Source organism: Lissotriton helveticus, chromosome 6 (genome assembly GCF_964261635.1).
Source record: "Lissotriton helveticus chromosome 6, aLisHel1.1, whole genome shotgun sequence".
Lineage (NCBI taxonomy): Eukaryota > Metazoa > Chordata > Amphibia > Caudata > Salamandridae > Lissotriton > Lissotriton helveticus.
This window is the reverse complement of record NC_136067.1, coordinates 2,068,584,591-2,068,605,333: the sequence shown is the minus strand read 5'-3', so window position 1 is coordinate 2,068,605,333 and position 20,743 is coordinate 2,068,584,591. Positions and strand designations below refer to the sequence as shown.

General features: G+C 39.7%; 1 long non-coding RNA gene across 2 annotated transcripts in view; it reads right to left on the bottom strand.

Moving 5' to 3' along the window:
- Positions 1-14,212, bottom strand: part of LOC144762029 (uncharacterized) — a 308,985-nt gene extending 294,773 nt beyond the window's left edge. For both annotated transcript variants that reach the window (XR_013596008.1, XR_013596009.1), the window contains exon 1: positions 13,344-14,212. This is a non-coding gene — a long non-coding RNA (uncharacterized LOC144762029). The remainder of the gene's footprint in view (positions 1-13,343) is intronic.
- Positions 14,213-20,743: the final 6,531 nt, after the last annotated feature.

Below are 20,743 nucleotides of genomic sequence, written 5' to 3'. Positions count from 1 at the left end.
AAAATTGACACCTTCTTCAGGACAGGGTTCTATTTAATAAAGAAAACATGAAATTAGACTCCATCATTATTTGACACCTTATTGACATATTTGTACTTCTCACTACACAGTTGGTACACAACATCATTTACTAAGCTAGATTAATTAACTCATATTCCACATATATTTTTTACAGGCACATTCTTTTAAGTGGTTTTATGGATCCTTGAGTTATATGGGGTCAGTCAACATATCTACATCATCTAGGTATTTCTAAAAAGAGAAAGAATAGTGTTTCCTGAAACTATACAGGGCGTGGGTCGATTTATACATTGGTTTCCCCATTCGCATACCTTATTAGGTTGAAGCGTTTTACTTAGCATTCAGCTCTGGGAATCTGTTTTCAATTCAGGAGATTACCCAATCTGTATTCAGGATGCTTATTTATTCATTTAGTTGAGCATCTTTGGCAGAAGGATCCTCTCTGTGGGTTGGATCATTCATTATATTTAGATCATGATTCTAAATGTTTTTAAACTTTCTTCAGCTTCTGTGATACGGTATAAATAAAAGATCCATTCATTTTACCTTTTTTTTAGGGATCTGACTCCTGCAGTGGAGGACAAGGGGGCCACCGTAATGTAAAGTTAGGTCTATGTTCTCCCCGTGGTCTATGTTTTTTTAAAAAAAGAATTCAAAAGAGAAAGGAAAAAAACTCATCAGTTTATTTTTTTATTCTTCCATCTCTCTGCTGTACTGTATCTTGACCTTTCCTGTTTAAAGACACTTACCCTTAACATCAGGGGTTATATTTCCAAGGCTGCACGTGACTGGATTATCACTGTGTCCCTTGCTCTGGCGGTATTCCTCAATTTACCGTTTCTGAAATGAATTAGATTTCTACATTATTTTACATGCCCTGGGTTCTGTTGGGTATAGATGTTTACGTCACTTTAAAACGTCTATGATTTATTTATAACTCAGTGTTTTAGACGATCGTTTTTTATCATTTTCCGTTGTCCCCATTAGGTTACATAAATTTACTTATGTTTTAAGGAAATCATTCACTATATTCCTAACCCGCTTTCGTTTTGCTATAAGAACATTCTATTTGCACCTTTGGGATAATTGCGCTGTTAACCAGGTAGCGTCTTCACAACGGCATGCTCAATGTGACTAAGCCGTCACTCGTAGCCCATTCTTTACTTTTGCTCATGGCGGGGGGACCTCAGCGACTATTAGCTGATGCTCCTCGTTTCCACCCGTACCCTAACCAGTTTTACATCAAGTTGGGCCGCCTAGTTATCGCTCTTACCTTCGTTATAGGATTCGGCCTCCCTGCTCCGCATGTCCTCCGTCCGTTCAGCTTCTCGGTCCATTGGGGTATGACAGTTGCGTTTTTATCCTTATGCGCTGCGCGCGCATTTCTCTACTCTCGCGATTTTGATAAATTAGCCAGTTCCGGCGTTTCAATTACGTGACACGGACGGCGGACTACTCTTGTAGTTTTCTCCACATTTTCCTTGGAACTACAGTTGTAGTTTCCCTATTATTTCCGGTTCGCGTCTCTATATAGATACACGCTCTGAACTAATCTCATTATTATTAGTGCTAGCTTTATATTTCGAACTGTTCTTATTTTTATTTACGCTCTAAAACGAATTTCCTTTATGTAGAAAATGTATACAGTATTATTTTTTAGACGTTTTTTAGACATTGTCAGTTCTGCCTTGATCAATATGTTTTTATCCGGTAGTCTCCATAACCCACAACATTACTCCTCAAGATGGTATGGAGGGAGACTGAACTATGACGTTCGTCTATATGTATGTTCTTTGGGTATGTTATTTATTTATGATAACTAAAGAATACGATCCCAGTCTTCTTTACAATTCAGACCATTTTTCACTGTATTAAAACGGGACATGAAGAACTGTTCGCGTTTTTTCCTTTTGAGCTCCATATCTCCTCCTCTTGAGTTCATATGGATACTCTCTACACCACACCATACCAAATCATTGGTCGTGTGTTTAGCTAACTGCCAATGTTCTGTTAAGGGCGCTCCTTTTTTATTCGTCCGGATGGCTGACTTGTGCTCATTGATCCGCAGTCGGATTTCCCGACTTGTTTCGCCAATGTACATTAGGTTACAGGGGCACTTTATCATATATATAAGGTTTTTTGATCTGCAATTGATGAATGATTTTACTGAATGTTTTATTTTATTACTATCAATGCAGCTACCTTTTTGTATATTATCACAATTCCCGCAGTTACCGCAGGGAAACGTTCCAGTTGGCAGGGGTGCATTGTCAATACCCAATTGCGATGTAACTCGAGTTTCTCTATATGTGTGGACTACACTATTTCTTACAGTCTGGTTGCGTCTGAACGCATACATTGGTTTGGGCAACCTTTCTTTGTTTTTATTAGTCACCAAATGCCAATTGTGGTTGATTATATTCTTGACTTTATTACTGATTGAGTTGTAGTTTGTCACAAAAATTAACCTGTTCTCTTTTTGTTCTCTCTGTTGCTTTGTAAAGAGATTGTCCCTGTTAAAGTACTTTGCTCTTTTGTATGCGTGTCTCACCATGCGTCTAGGATACCCTCTCTCAATGAATTTCTCTATTAAAATTTTAGCATGTTTATCAAAATCACTTATTTTTGTGCAATTACGTTTTAATCTTAAAAATTGCCCAAAAGGGATATTATTTTTCTGGCATGGGGGATGGTGGCTGCTAAAATGTAGCATAGTGTTCCTATCGGTCTCCTTTGTAAACAGCTCGACCTGAAGTAACCCTTCTTCATGTTTAATAATTATATCTAGGAATGCACATTTCTGGGTATCGAAATGTACTGTAAATTTAAGGTTAGGGTCTCCTAAGTTTAGCCATAGAATAAATTCTTCCAAGGTGTCTAATGGGCCAGACCAAATAAAAAAGACATCATCAATATATCTTGACCATGTTGAAATGTTTTCGAAAAATGGGGCCATGGAGTTAAAAATATGGGTCTCTTCAAATTGTGCCACATATAAACAGGCCAGACTTGGAGCACAGGTGGCTCCCATGCTGGTCCCTTTGATTTGTTTAAAAAACTCCTTATTAAAAAGAAATATGTTGTTTTTTAAAACTATATTTACACAATCAATGATAAATGTTTCTTGAGAATTAAGGTCTCTGTCTAAGGGGCTTAGCAAATTAGTGATCATCTCTATGGTGCTGTCCTGTGGGATGTTTGTATAAAGTGCCTCGATATCGAGGGTCACTAAATACTGGGTTCTAGGATCAAATTGTAGATTTTCCACTTTTTCAATAATGGCCGCTGTGTCTTTAATATACGCTTTTTGTTGTACTACTAATGGCTGTAAGAAGATGTCTGCGTATTTGCTCAAAGGCTCGGTTAAGGAGCCGATGCTAGCCACAATTGGCCTCATTGGGGGATCTGTTGGGTTTTTATGTATTTTAGGCAGCCCATACAGGGCAGGAATGGTCGGATTGGCATTTAAAAGGAATTTATACTCTTCCTCGCATAATACTCCGTCTTCTTTTGCATGGTTTAGAACTTGTTGGACTACAGTTTTCAATTGTTGCCAGTCATTGTTGGTCACTTTATGGTAGTGATCTGTATTCTCTAGCATTAGGTTCATCTTTTCCCTATATTGTACTGTTGACATGATTATAATACTACCGCCTTTGTCGGCGGGCTTAATTGTTAACTCATGGCGATTTTCTAGATTTTTAAGGGCTTCTCTTTCGTCTTTACTTAGATTAAACTGTATCCAATTTTTACGGTCTAATAAATCTGCAATACTCTTCTGTACTACCCTTTCAAAGGTCTCTATGTCTTTGTCGACCTGTCCAATATGTGGAGTCCAGGTCGATTTTGGTTTTAAACCTGATTTGTTTATACTTGGACCTCTCTCTTTTCCTTCAAAGAAAGATTGCAGTCGTACTTTTCTAAAAAAATTTTGGAGATCCCTTTCTAAGTTGAATCTATTAATGGGGGAAACTATAGCAAAACCTAAACCTTTTTCCAGAACCTTCACTTCTAAATCGGTGAGAGGAGTGTCTGATAGGTTAATAACCGGAGCTTTTTTTGTTGTTGTTATGTGTCCCAGGTTTTCTGACTCCTGGTGTATGGTCTCTGATGAAATTGAGGTTGAGGGGCATAATTCCCTCTCCCTCTGCTCCTGCCTCTCGATTGTACAAACTTTTGGCGTGGTTCTAAAAAAGAGAGAGATTCTTTATTTGGGCCTGATGTACTCTCTTTGTCTTTACTAGTATTACTACCAGGAGTTTCTGTCTCAGAATCTGTGCTGGAATAGGAAGTATCAAAGAATCTGACTTTTTTCTTTTGAAAGTTTTTGTTGTTCGGATTATGTTGCCATGTTCTACGGTTCTGAAAAGTCTCCCTAGGGCGCTCATAATAATCTTTTTGAAGATATGGATATACATGTTCGGGATTATATTTAAACCTTAAATTTACAGTACATTTCGATACCCAGAAATGTGCATTCCTAGATATAATTATTAAACATGAAGAAGGGTTACTTCAGGTCGAGCTGTTTACAAAGGAGACCGATAGGAACACTATGCTACATTTTAGCAGCCACCATCCCCCATGCCAGAAAAATAATATCCCTTTTGGGCAATTTTTAAGATTAAAACGTAATTGCACAAAAATAAGTGATTTTGATAAACATGCTAAAATTTTAATAGAGAAATTCATTGAGAGAGGGTATCCTAGACGCATGGTGAGACACGCATACAAAAGAGCAAAGTACTTTAACAGGGACAATCTCTTTACAAAGCAACAGAGAGAACAAAAAGAGAACAGGTTAATTTTTGTGACAAACTACAACTCAATCAGTAATAAAGTCAAGAATATAATCAACCACAATTGGCATTTGGTGACTAATAAAAACAAAGAAAGGTTGCCCAAACCAATGTATGCGTTCAGACGCAACCAGACTGTAAGAAATAGTGTAGTCCACACATATAGAGAAACTCGAGTTACATCGCAATTGGGTATTGACAATGCACCCCTGCCAACTGGAACGTTTCCCTGCGGTAACTGCGGGAATTGTGATAATATACAAAAAGGTAGCTGCATTGATAGTAATAAAATAAAACATTCAGTAAAATCATTCATCAATTGCAGATCAAAAAACCTTATATATATGATAAAGTGCCCCTGTAACCTAATGTACATTGGCGAAACAAGTCGGGAAATCCGACTGCGGATCAATGAGCACAAGTCAGCCATCCGGACGAATAAAAAAGGAGCGCCCTTAACAGAACATTGGCAGTTAGCTAAACACACGACCAATGATTTGGTATGGTGTGGTGTAGAGAGTATCCATATGAACTCAAGAGGAGGAGATATGGAGCTCAAAAGGAAAAAACGCGAACAGTTCTTCATGTCCCGTTTTAATACAGTGAAAAATGGTCTGAATTGTAAAGAAGACTGGGATCGTATTCTTTAGTTATCATAAATAAATAACATACCCAAAGAACATACATATAGACGAACGTCATAGTTCAGTCTCCCTCCATACCATCTTGAGGAGTAATGTTGTGGGTTATGGAGACTACCGGATAAAAACATATTGATCAAGGCAGAACTGACAATGTCTAAAAAACGTCTAAAAAATAATACTGTATACATTTTCTACATAAAGGAAATTCGTTTTAGAGCGTAAATAAAAATAAGAACAGTTCGAAATATAAAGCTAGCACTAATAATAATGAGATTAGTTCAGAGCGTGTATCTATATAGAGACGCGAACCGGAAATAATAGGGAAACTACAACTGTAGTTCCAAGGAAAATGTGGAGAAAACTACAAGAGTAGTCCGCCGTCCGTGTCACGTAATTGAAACGCCGGAACTGGCTAATTTATCAAAATCGCGAGAGTAGAGAAATGCGCGCGCAGCGCATAAGGATAAAAACGCAACTGTCATACCCCAATGGACCGAGAAGCTGAACGGACGGAGGACATGCGGAGCAGGGAGGCCGAATCCTATAACGAAGGTAAGAGCGATAACTAGGCGGCCCAACTTGATGTAAAACTGGTTAGGGTACGGGTGGAAACGAGGAGCATCAGCTAATAGTCGCTGAGGTCCCCCCGCCATGAGCAAAAGTAAAGAATGGGCTACGAGTGACGGCTTAGTCACATTGAGCATGCCGTTGTGAAGACGCTACCTGGTTAACAGCGCAATTATCCCAAAGGTGCAAATAGAATGTTCTTATAGCAAAACGAAAGCGGGTTAGGAATATAGTGAATGATTTCCTTAAAACATAAGTAAATTTATGTAACCTAATGGGGACAACGGAAAATGATAAAAAACGATCGTCTAAAACACTGAGTTATAAATAAATCATAGACGTTTTAAAGTGACGTAAACATCTATACCCAACAGAACCCAGGGCATGTAAAATAATGTAGAAATCTAATTCATTTCAGAAACGGTAAATTGAGGAATACCGCCAGAGCAAGGGACACAGTGATAATCCAGTCACGTGCAGCCTTGGAAATATAACCCCTGATGTTAAGGGTAAGTGTCTTTAAACAGGAAAGGTCAAGATACAGTACAGCAGAGAGATGGAAGAATAAAAAAATAAACTGATGAGTTTTTTTCCTTTCTCTTTTGAATTCTTTTTTTAAAAAAACATAGACCACGGGGAGAACATAGACCTAACTTTACATTACGGTGGCCCCCTTGTCCTCCACTGCAGGAGTCAGATCCCTAAAAAAAAGGTAAAATGAATGGATCTTTTATTTATACCGTATCACAGAAGCTGAAGAAAGTTTAAAAACATTTAGAATCATGATCTAAATATAATGAATGATCCAACCCACAGAGAGGATCCTTCTGCCAAAGATGCTCAACTAAATGAATAAATAAGCATCCTGAATACAGATTGGGTAATCTCCTGAATTGAAAACAGATTCCCAGAGCTGAATGCTAAGTAAAACGCTTCAACCTAATAAGGTATGCGAATGGGGAAACCAATGTATAAATCGACCCACGCCCTGTATAGTTTCAGGAAACACTATTCTTTCTCTTTTTAGAAATACCTAGATGATGTAGATATGTTGACTGACCCCATATAACTCAAGGATCCATAAAACCACTTAAAAGAATGTGCCTGTAAAAAATATATGTGGAATATGAGTTAATTAATCTAGCTTAGTAAATGATGTTGTGTACCAACTGTGTAGTGAGAAGTACAAATATGTCAATAAGGTGTCAAATAATGATGGAGTCTAATTTCATGTTTTCTTTATTAAATAGAACCCTGTCCTGAAGAAGGTGTCAATTTTTAAAAATACCGAAACGCTGCGTCGACAACTTGGTTTTTATTTGTCCCGTGTGACAACTTGTTTTTAATTACTTCGAATTAGACACTTTGTTTATTTACAAACTTTGTTTTTTAACTGTTTTTGGTATCAACTGTATCACTCAATAAATGATGTACATGTATATAAGCTATGTTTAAACATATTTTTTTAAAATAGGCACTGTAATTGTTTAGTACAATTTTATGCAAAAAGGAAATAAATGATATAAATGCATAAAAAGTTTTTTGCTGTTCATTTTAGCATATGGAATAATTGGTGTGGTTGATTATTGTAAGGGTCTCTTGAATATATGGTGGCATACAGACAACAAACCATTGTGTGGTAACAACAGGGTCCCCCCCTTTTTTATACTGATTACTCCTTGTCCCTAAACAGAATTGTGAGGAGACCTCCCTTCTTTTTTTTCTCTATCCTTTCTATGCGCATTATGTTGCTATACTTGCTATGTTAATGCTGGTTATGTGCATTATGTCCACATCATGCTTTTTATGCTTTCTATTTTCCAATGCTTTCGATTCACCTGCATGCGCCTGTGATATGATGTATTTTACCCACACCATCTATACGATGTCTTTTACCCTTTTATGTGCATTACGCTGTCATACTTGCTATGGTAATGCTGTTTATGTGCATTATGTATTTTATTCTCTATTGCTTATGCTTTGCTTGTATGCGCCTTGTGATTTGACGTATTATTATACCCTCACCATCTATACTGCTTTTCATTGTTTGTTACATCAGCATACCCCCACCTACCTATTGCCCCCCTGCTGACTCCACCCCCTTCTAGCTCCATGGTCACTTGTTGTCGACCACTCGCAAGCCACCCCCCCTTTTACCAGCTTCGCGCTTTGCAGTCTGGGCGTCTTTTTACATTGCAGTGCGATGTGCCCTATCGCGTTGTCTATTGCTTGTGTTGTGCAGTTTGCTCCATGTGACTAGTTGTGCCCCATCTCCACCATATAAGCTGCATTACACTGTTTACTCGGTTGCAGCAATCTACCCCGACCTATCTCATTTCCCTTTGCTTAGCCCTCCCGCAACTAAATTGCACTTGCCTTTACAGACCTCTACTCCTTACCTAATCTCTCTCTAAATATAAACCAACTGATCCTGGCTTACACCCCCGCTCCATTCTCTCCCAGTCATGCCTCCCCTCACCCGCCCCCCCACTATCACATCTCCAGCCATCCTGAAGCTCGGCCCCAACTCTTGGTCCATCCTCTACCCTCCCCACCTCTCCAAACATGGGAAGAAAAACTTTAAACACAAACTTCTCTGTCAGCATCCCGAAACTCTATTTGCCTCAACTCCTCCATCACCACCAACTATATCTTCTTCTCCAAGCGCCCTTCTGAATGGAAAAGCCTATTTCTACAACACCTCCCTAGCACCACCTCCCGCAAGATCCCATACGGTCTGAAACTCTCCACCACCCCATCTGCCGCCTTCACGGGTGAAGTAGACATTTCCATCTTCAAGTCTGGAAACATTCTCATCCAAGCCTCCGATCTCCATCTATATACCTTTGAACTCCACTGTCATGCACTTTCTCAACTCCTTTTACAACACGCGAACTCTCCCCTATCACCCCATCCACCCCGCGACCCTTCACCTCTCTTCTCTTCCCCTGCCCCCATGTCCCCTCTCTCTAACTCACCCCAACCCCGGGGTCCATCTCTATCCATTGTCTCTCCCACCCCCCTCCCCTTCCCCCGATCTTACCGTCCGCACCCCTCATCTGTATTCTTGATTCCCAACCTCTTCAGTCCACTAGTACCACTATCTCCCCCGCTACCCCTAACGCCCAATCCCACCCAGCCCCACTTTCCCCCCTTACAAACCCACCCAATCTTGAGCCCAACCTCCTCTCCTACCCCCGCCTCTCCCCTCCCCATACTAATAATGCAGTTTCTTCTACACCCCCATCTCCCTCTGAATTCCTCCTCGCCCTACCCTATGATTCATTTCTCCCTCACCATCCCCACTTAACATCCCCCCTCAGCCCCTTTCTAGTTCCCATGTCCCTCCCTCCGATTCCTCCCTCACACACTCCCCTGTTCTCCGATGCAACACAAAAGACACCAGAAACGCCACCCCCCCTGATCTCCCTGTCCTGTTCTCCAAACCCACCACCCAACCTGAACGCCTCATCCCCGTCTATCTCCTGTGCCCCCGCTCTACCCAACCTGAATGCCTCATCCCCATCTATCTCCTGTGACCCCGCTCTTCCCAACGACGACCATCACCCTCATCACAACCCTCCCCCAGGCTACCCCCCCCCCCGGTCCTCCCATCTATCTCAGACCCTTAGACCACTCCTACGCCTCTAACTTCATTAACCCTATAGAACCACTTCACTCCTTACTTCTTACCCAATCACTCCTTAATGTTGAACTTCTCCTATCATCCCTTGCTCTCCTCACCAAAGCACACTCCTTGGTTCATGCCCACACATCGAGACCCTCACAATACACCATCCCCTCTTCTATACACTCCAACATCCCTCCCCTCAACCCCCCTACTAACTGCCCACATGGCATTGTTGCCAACACCGACACTGTTGCCAACACCGACACTCCTCCTGGCGCTGCTACCAATACCGACACTGTTGCCAACACCGACACTCCTTCTGGCGCTGCTACCAATAAGGACATTCCCCCCTGCCCAACCCTCCCCTTGAACGGCTCTACCCTATCTGAACCCGCTGAAGTTACCAAAATCATCCCCCCTTCTATGCCATCACACCCCCACCTTCACAACTTGACACCTGCACGACAGCCCTAGAAGTTAACTCTCTTACAAGTTCTCTCATCTGCCCATCTTCATCCTTTCCCTCCACTCCCCTTAACCTTCAGTCCACTATCCCAGTTCTCATATGTACAAGCAGACTTCCCCTACTTCCAGCATCTCTTAGACCCCCCCGACTACTCAGACCTGTCCCCCCTGTCCCCCTCCCAAATGCCTAGCACCTCCCCCCTCTCGTGCTTGCTGATTAACTCCCGATCCGCCTTCTGCCATGCGACTGAGATTGCGGAATCCATTCTCCACGATAACATTGATATAGCATTCCTTACCGAAACCTGGCTCAACCCTCACTCCACTCCTATCCTCGACCTGATGATCCCACCTGGATATTCCATCATTAAGAAAGATAGAAGCGAATAAATAGGAGGTGTCCTTGCCCTAATCTTTAAAAAAGATCTTAATCTCTAAACAGTCCATGTGCAGGACCCTTCCACATTCGAGTACCTATGCGCTGAGATCAACTTTCCTGTCTCCCCCGCCAATTAGGTTTCACACTATCTACCACCCTCCTGGAAAATGTATCGCCTTTACTGAAGAGATGTCTGATTTGATTAACCAAGCATCGCTCTCCCACTCTAAAAATCTCTTTCTTGGGGACTACAACATCCACTGGAATAAAAATGACGACCCCGCAGTCTCCTTATTCAACGGCATCATGGACATCACTGACCTGACTCAACTCTGCAAATCCCCAACACACGCCACAAGGTGCCACCCTTGATGCGATTCTGACCTGCATGGATCTGGCCTCCCTCTCAGACATCCTTCCCGTTGACTGGTCCGACCACCACCTCATCCTCTTCACCCTGAATTGCTCCATTATGGCCCTACTCCCATCGGCAATCTACCTCAGAAACCTACTCGTAAACTTCACCTTATTCCGCCGGGCGAATTGGAATCCACTATTAAAACTCACTTACTCCTTGCCCCTCTCTAGCTTAGCACTCATGACCTAACCGACCATTATAATAATTCTATTACTGAAGCCCTGAACCAAATTGCCCCAATCAAAATCATATAACAAAAAAACCTTCCACCCAAATCATGGTTCAATTCTGACCTCAATAACGAAAGACGGGGCCCTCAGACAATCAGAACGGACCTGGAGGAACCATCCCTCCTCTGACAATCTGGCCCTCCTCAGAAAGGCCAGAACCCTATACAAAAAACACATCTTCAATGAAAAAGCCTCCTATCTCCGGTCCCAACTGGACCAGGCCAGAAACCGCCCCAGAGAACTATTTAACAGTGTTAAAAAACAAACATCCTCTGGCCGCCCCAAAATGCTAGCGTCGGTTGAACGATGCGAAGAAATCGCCAGCTTCTTCTCTAATAAAGTCAACTTGATTGAACTCTCCTTCACCTTCACCCCTCTTCCTCCTCAACCTCCCCTCAATCAACTCCCCCCCACAACATCACCAACACTAGTTCATCCTCTTCCTCCCCGCCGCAAAGTCCCCCTAATTCCCTAAATGGTTGCCCCAACTCGTGTCCACTGTCACGCACCACCAGGCTAAAAACCATGCCTCCTGGAGCGAATTCGCCCCTGTTTCCGAATTTGCAGTCACCAATATCATCTCTAAGCTCAAACCCTCCTCTCACACTAAAGATCCTCTCCCCGCACACCTGGTCCAAGTACTTAAACATGTCATTGCTCCAGTCTGGACCAACATCATGAATTCCTCTCTTTCCACGGGCTGTGTTCCCGCTTCCCTTCAGCTAGGCCAAATCTCACCCATCGTCAAAAACACCTCTGCTGACCCTAACAACCTTAACAACCTATGTCCCATCTCTAACCTACCTTTTCTCTCTAAAGCCCCGGAAAAATGTGTCCTGACCCAACTTGATAACCATATCACCTCATTCAATGTCCTAGACATATTCCAATCTGGTTTCAGAAAAGGATGCAGTACTGAAACGGCCATGCTCAATATTACAGATGACATCCATCGCTCCTAAGACGAAGGTGAATCTTCTCTACTAATCCTCCTTGACCTCTCGGCTGCCTTTGATACTGCCCATCATCCCATCCTTCCTAACACCCTCGAAGTTCGCTTCGGTCTCGAGGGCACCGTACTCAAATGGTTCTCCTCATTCCTTCTAAATAGATCCCTACAAATTAAGCTCAGCCACTGCCTCTCCAAGCCCCAACCTGTCTCACTTGGTGTTCCGCAAGGCTCCATCCTTTCCCCTACCTTATTTAACCTATTCATGGAACCTCTCACCCTCATCCTTAAACAAGCTAAAATATGCTACCACCTCTATGCAGATGACACCCAGCTATACTACAGGATTAAATCTCACAATGACATCCTTCACCTCAACGAGACCCTGATTAAAATCCAAGCCTGGTTCCATCTTAATCATCATCATCATCATCATCATCATCATAAATAACTTTATTCGATTCAACAGAATCATAAAAGTATACAATTTTTAAAAAACAAATTTACAAAACAAATTTACAAATGGTTTTTCAAATCCAAAGGTTCAGACACATATCATACAAGAAATCATAAGCACATTATTAATAGGCATTTTGTTCTATCAGAAAAGCCATACTTCATTAAAAACATCTAAAAGTGCACTGTGCATTTTTAAATTATAACATCTTGCACATAGGTTGGTTAACCTCTTACACTATCCAACTTAATTTGACACACTTTAGTTACATATTTGCATATCCTGGCGGCTAAAGAGACCCCAAAAAAATTAGCTTTCGAAAAAAACAGCTTAAAACACGAACTAATGGGTATAAAGTGCATTATGCTTTTGTGATATTCTGTATATTACTTATATGTGTTAGTGTTTTCCTTTAAGCTCAGTGACATCATTCATGTGTGGCTCCAAGCTATTCTGTTGCCATGGTGCAGGAATGTTAGGATTCCATTGGGACAGAGCAGTTGTTTGGTTTGGATGTGGTATTGGATGGGTTCATCTTCATTTGCAATAAACTTGAAAATAACCTTCAACTTCAAACCTGCCTTCCTCTTAATTTCCATTTGTAGGATTTCGCATTGGCGTAGTCGGCAGCTGGTGAAGGAAGGAACCCAACAGCCTCAAGAGCCTCAACACCTATAAGATCTTACTTATTCAAAGGTACTGTTCTTTATAAATTTCAGAGATCCTACATCTATTTGAATTAATGGCACTCTATTTTTATTAAGGATTTCGCTGCACACTCACCACATATTATTTTGGTTGGGAGTTGTTTCGGTGCAGTTTCTCGCTGTTTTTAAGATCCCTGGCTGGGACTGTATTTAAAGTCGTCTTTGGATCACTTTCCCCAGATTTGTGTTTTGAAAACTCTGACTGTGGTGTATATAACTTCTGCATAGAGTTTCTGCAGCCGTCTGTTGTGTGGAGAGCTCTGGCGTATGGTGACCATTGCCAGCTGTTAAACTCATGATCATTTCTTCTTCGTGTGACTCAGCTGTGACACTTCGTGTGATTTTCGCCAGCCAGCAAGTTCATTTTAACACCTGTTAATTGGGAACGTGAGGATCCTGGAAATTAATTCTTAATTGCCGTTTATTTGAAAGTGCCCGTTTTGTGGGAGAAGCTATTTTTCTATGCTTTACCACACAAAGCTTTGACTGTAAAATTTACTTTTTTTTATGGTGGCTTTGTGCAAAATTTGGGAAGCATTTCACCGTTTGGAAACCATTTAAACATTGTTGATACTTGAAAGGAGACTTGCGGTTGACAGCTCGTGCTCCTTGGAATTCGATTCCCCGTGCTTCTGTCTCTCATCTGCGAGCTCCTCAACGTTTGCCAATTGAACTCTGCCGGGACCTGTAACTGGACACGTCATCACGCAATGATTTATGCGTGACAGCCATTTTAAACTCGGCAAGTTTAGCTTTTCATGCGACAGCGTTTGGTCACAGCCTTTGACAGAGTACTAATTTTTCTTGGAAGATTTGACCTATGAAAACATTTTGATGCAGCCCACAACATGTTAAAATTCAAGTACTGCTTTATAAAATTCTCGGTATTCAAGCTTTCAAATGAACTAATTTAAGACGCTCTGTCGTTCATCATACTCGATCTTACAGCGCCATCTAGTGTATGATTTTAATTATTTTACAGATGAGATTGTTAGAATTGCTTTGCCATCTACATTTTACTGCAGCCTAAGGTTATAGATATTATTGTTTTAAGCTGTTTTTCATAATTTTACAAGCTGAATTTTTTGTTTAGCTGCTCAAGCATTCTAAGGTTATAGATCATATGTTTTGTTTCAAGTTGTTCTTTTATAATTTTGCAAGTTGAATTGTATTTCATCTTCATTGAATTATTATTATTATTTTTTTTCTCTCTTTTCACTTTTCTTTTCTACCTTTTCTGTGAGAATGCAGAATGCCACAGCTCCTCCTTTTTTCCTTATGTCTCCTGGGGAACCGACAATTAAGTGGAAGAAATGGAGAAAAGTGTTTGAGCGTTATGCTAGAGTATGTGGAGTAAGTTTGTCAGCTGAACGTAAAACCTCTCTTCTACTTCACTGTCTTGGGTCAGAGGGTCAAGATGTCTTTGACCATCTTCCCCAACTTACATATGAGGAGAGTTCAGGCTTGAATGAGTTTGAGATCTGTTTAAAACAGCTAGACAAGCATTATTTACCTAAAGTCAACACAATACTTGAGAGATATCAATTCGCAAACAAGAAACAAGAGGATAATGAAACAGTTGAAGGGTATGTTACACAACTGAGGAAGCTTGCTTCTTCATGTAAGTTTGGAAATCTGTGTGATGAAAGAATTAGGGTCAATTCATGTTCGGGTGTAACATCGAGACAGTAAGAGAGGAACTCTGGTTGAGGGATGAGCCCACCTTGGATGAGGTTTTACAAGTTGCAAAGAGAGTAGAGCATTCCCTAAAGTGTGTTGATACCCTGAACAAAGATAAGCAGGCATCTGTTCAATCGGTTAAAGGTGCTGAAAAAATTACTCCTGGTCCTAGTCCCTCTACTGTTTCAGGTACATCCAAATTTAATACTAAAAAGAAATTTGTACCAAGATGTTTTTGGTGCGATTAATTGGGTCATTTGGCCAGTGACAAAAAATGTCTTGCTTGGAATGTTATATGTGGCAAATGCAGAAGGAAGGGTCATGTTGAAATAATCCAGTCAAATTGATAAAAAAAATAAGTCTTAATTTACTGACAGCACGAATAACATCCATCAGTTATCTGAGTCCAGCCTGTACTGAACTTCAACAACAAAAGTCCTAGCTTGTAAACCTTAGAATTTAGAACATACTTGAAAACAAACATGTAGCATGCACTGGCATGTGACCAGAGCATTACATTTAAAGAGATATGCAAAGGATAAGAATGTAACACATCTCCCTTATTACAAATAAAAAAAAATAATAATAAATTAACATATCTTTTAGGCATATTGATGACACGTTTGATATCTTTAACTCTATGAGCAATGGAATCATATTCAATCAAATCACTTTGCTTATTAGATATATTTCTCTCATTACTTATAGCAGTACACTTTGCTAACTTCTTAATGTTCCAAAATTTGCCATCTTGTGTCATAACACTATTGGAAAATACTTTCCTTATCTCAATAGGATCACTAAGTTTATTAGACCCTTTGAATAATAAACCTGGTCTAAGAATTCTCACCCACTCTCCTACATGAAATTCTTGAGATTTTGTGTTCCATTTCCTGTCATACCACACCTTAGTTTTGAACTGCTTATTTTCAACACATCTGGCTACATCATCCATATCATGTTTATATACTAAGAACTGATTGCATTTCTCCTTTAACCACCATGGTAACATCTTTGATGCTGGGTTACTACCTTTGAACAACTCAAAAGGACTCACCTCAGTGGTAGTGTGGGTGTAATACGGTAAGTCCATAACTGTTCCCTCAAAGCACTTATCCAATTTACTCCAAACTTAACTGATTCAACCACAAAATTCTTCAAAACTCGATTAAGCCTTTCAACCTGGCCATTTTCATGTGGTTCGTATAATGAAGTCAACCTGTGAACAATGTTACACTCCTTGAGAAATTTGGCCATTTCAATAGAGGTCAATTGAACCCCATTGTCAGAAACCATTACAGAAGGACATCCTTCTCTAGTAAAATCTCTTTAAAAAAAACAATGACAGCTTCAGTGGTGGCCTTGGGGACAAATTTTATTTGAGGCCACTTGGAATGATAATCTACTATTACTAAAGCATACCGTGAGGATTCTGGTAGAATATTAAAAGGACCCGATATATCAAACGCAATTGTTTGCCACGGCTCCAAAGGCCATTTAACTATTTTGAGTGTTGGAGTATGTACCTTCAACATTCTTTCTTTACACACACACTCTTGACACTCTCTAACTGTCCTATCAACGAATCTGTCAATACCTGGCTACCAGAAAAAAGACCTAACTAACCGTTTCATAGACGAAATACCAGGATGAGTGTCATGTGCAACCTGTAATATGATCTCCTGCATGCGCTCTGTAGGTATGCATTTGCCTGACTTGAAAATAAAACCACTGTCAAATTCCAATTCATCCGAAACTTTCTAAAACGGAATCAGTTCTGACTTGATATTATCTTTATTTGGCCAACCATTCTGAATATAATTTACCAACTCTTCCCACTTGGAATCTTTTTTGACACCTTCTTGCCAATTTGTTTCAGAAATGCTTTTAAATTTTTCCTGTAACACATCTTGGGTAGCTAACACAAAATCACATTCATTAACTACACTGACATCATTCACTTTGCACGGCAAACATGACAAACAATCAGCTGTGACATTCTTTTTGCCAGGTACATATACTGTGACAAAATTATACTCCTGTAACCTGGATGTTAGTCTTGCGATTCTGGCTGTGGAGTTCCAACCACCTCCAACCGATAAAATATTTACTACGGGTTTGTGATCCGTCCTTAATGTAAATTTGGATCCCCACACATAAAGTCTAAAATGCTCAATCGCCCAAACACACGCTAATAATTCATTTTCTATTACAGAATACTTACGCTCACATTCATTTAATGTTCTCGAAGCAAATGCCACACTCCATTCCTCACTGCCTTCTCTTGGTGATAAAACTCCCCCCAAACCATACAGGCTTGCATCAACTGTGATGATACATTCTTTGTTAATTCTAAAAGGTTTTAGAGTGGGAGCTTTAACTATGTCACTTTTAATTTCATCAAATGCTTTTTGTTGTGTATCAGACCAAGTATATTCTATACCCTGCCTTAACAACCTTCTTAACGGTTCCATCTTATTGGCAAAGTTCACTACAAATTTGCTGTAATACTCGCACATACCAGCGAAAGATAGTAATTGATCCTTGTTTTTTGGAACTGAAGCTCGTGTAATAGCTTCCACATTGGATTTTTTGGGAAAAACACCCTTACCCGATAGTGTATGTCCCAAATATTCAACTGATTCCTGAAAAAGTTTGCACTTATGTGCTTTCACTGTTAACCCATTACTCTGTAGTCTTTTACATACTTCCTGCAAATGGTGTTCATGTTCATTCGTATCTTTTGAAAAAACAAGAATATCGTCCTGAAAACATTTTACATATGTATCTATATCTCTAAATATATGGAACATGATTCTTTGAAAAACCGATGCAGCGGACGCTAGTCCAAATGGCATACGTACATATTGAAAGAGACCCTGAGGCGTTATAAATGCCGTAAGCTTTCTAGACTCTTCCGTTAATTCGATCTGATGGTAGGCAGATCTTAGATCTAACGTAGAGAAAATATTTGCACCATCAAAGAACGACACTGACTCATTAATGTTTGGCAACGGATGGCAATCAATAACTATGTTGGAATTCAATGCTCTCAGGTCGGCACACAATCTTAACTTTTGATCCGGTTTTCTTACTAAAACTATGGGAGATACCCACTCTGAGGACTCTATCGGTTCAATAATGCCTTCCTTCAATAAATCATCTAACATGGCCTTGAGTTCTTCTCTTATGTAGATGGGAACCCCTCAGAGTTTTTGAATAACAGGTGTATGATCTTTTTTAATATAATTTTATGTGAAAAATTCTTAAGTCTTCCTAACTTTTCACAGAAAACTGAATCAAAACGTTTGATAAGCTTGCATCCTTTTCCACTTCCTAAGGGGTTATTGGAGAGTTCAACTACTGAAATTGTGTTCATCAGGCTATCATCACACAAAGATACTGGTTCTTTTGCCCAGGGGTTTAACATAATACCTAACTTCCATTGGTCCAACCACCCCAACACATTGATGCCTTTAATAGAAATGTACAACTTAATATTGGCTTTCCTATTCTTAAACTGAATTTCAACTTGGAAAAAACCAATCATTTCAATCTTTGTACCAGAAAACTTTACAGCAACAATATCAGATTCATACATTTTTCCTAACTTTTTTGAATGGGCAAAAGTATTTTGAAAATAATCTTGAGTAATTATGGTCCATGGGGATCCTGAGTCTACCATAAGGTATAAATCAATTTCACAAATTGTAAACATACATTTCGGAGAATTGCGTTGTGAATCAAATTGGTTATTTACAATATATACTACAAAACCAGATTCATTAATAGATTCACTATTCCTAATGTTGCCTACATTTTCTTCAGAAATAATGGATACAGCACCTTTATTTTGCAATGGTGGAGTACGTCTATCCCTGCACATGTTACTAAAATGTCCAATCCTTTTGCAAAAATGTCATTCTCTTTTCAAAGATGGACAACCTGGAAAAGAAGCCACATGAAATTTATTACCACATCTGAAACACATGCCCTGAAAGTTCTGGTTGAAAGACTCATTTCTCCTTTGTGATGAAAATTGTTTTGCTCTATTGAAAGAGGATTCTTGTTTAGTTCCTTGTTCGTGTTTTACTACACAAACTTCCTCCTCAATCTGTTTCGTTTCTGTATTATTTCTTACAGTGTTCATCCATAAATCTGATTGTTCTTGTGCCTTAGCTACAGCAATAGTTTCGGTTAAGTTTGGATGCCCCATGACCCATAGTTTATCTTGAGTTTTTATACATTTGGTATGGACAATAATTTGATCTCTTATCATTTCATCTGTGATGGTACCAAAATTACAGTGCAGACTTAATGATCTTAGAGAAGTTAAAAAGTCATCAAAAGACTCGTCTTCTTTCTGTTTTCTGATATAAAATTTAAAGCGTTTAAGTGCGATGCTTAAATTTGGTTTGAATCTTTTTTCAAGTCTTGCTAGAGCTTCAGTGTAAGGATTCAAATTATCTCCACCACCTTCATTCGGAGAAATAATTTGAAGCAAAGATCTAAAAAGGTCTTGACCTTCTGAGCCAAGACAATGGAGAAGAATACTTTTTTTTCTTTCTGAACCCATCCTTTCACCATCAATAGCTTTCATGTAGTTCATAAATTCCTCTTTCCATCTTGTCCATGGCATGGGTGGATCACCTTTTACTTGCAAAAATTTGGTGGGAGGATCAAATTGCATTGTAAAGTAAAATTAATGTAATGTAAAATATAAAAATAATTGTATAAATTAAAGTAGCTGATGGAGTATAAATACCATAAATAGTTAAAATGTCTTCCTTGAATTATAATAAATATATAATGAAGAAACAAAAATACAATTACATCCGCTTTGACAATTAAGGTAAATTGCTGAGTTAAACAATACTTAAATGCTGAAATCGTTGAAAAATTATTAATAAGACAATTCGCTTACATCCGCTTCAAAAATGAGAAGGATCTGCTAAATTATATAGCATTTAGATGCAGGAATCGATGTTTCCGTGAAAAACACTCCGTAACTATGGTAACTGAAAGTCTTTGCAAACAAAATGGCTGCCAGACGTTTTACACTGTGCGTGATAAGCATCTCCACGCATGCACGTTACCAGCGTATACTGTCCTCGGGAACTGCGGAGTGAAGAATCCAGTAACTGAGTCAGACGCAAGCTTTTTCAAAATAAAACAAATATCGTGCTCGATTTTATATTGCTCAAGCTGCGCTCCCAAACATATCCAGTTTGTGCGCTTTTCACAAACACATAGAAAATAAAAGCGGAAAGTCTCAAAATATAGCCGCTTTGTTGTAGTTGTTCCAAAATGACGGAAACAAAACGAAATGCAATTAAGGATATCCAAAGCAATTATTATATCGAAATTACTGCCGCAGGTGCAATCAAAGCACGAAGTTACACTACAGCCGCTGGCACAATCAAAAATGCTTAAATATAAAAACTTGGTACATACCAGAATAAAGTCACAAAAGGAAGAAAACGCTGTAAATGGGTTCAAAACACCACTTGAATTCGTGCTGTGAAGTGGTGGTTTCCCTCGTCGCCAAAATTGTTGAAATAATCCAGTCAAATTGATAAAAAATATGTCTTAATTTATTGACAGCATGAATAACATCCATCAGTTATCTGAGTCCAGCCTGTACTGAACTTCAACAACAAAAGTCCTAGCTAGCAAACCTTAGAATTTAGAACATACTTGAAAACAAACATGTTGCATGCACTGGCATGCGACCAGAGCATTACATTTAAAGAGATATGCAAAGGATAAGAAAGTAACAGGTCATCTGTCTGTGGT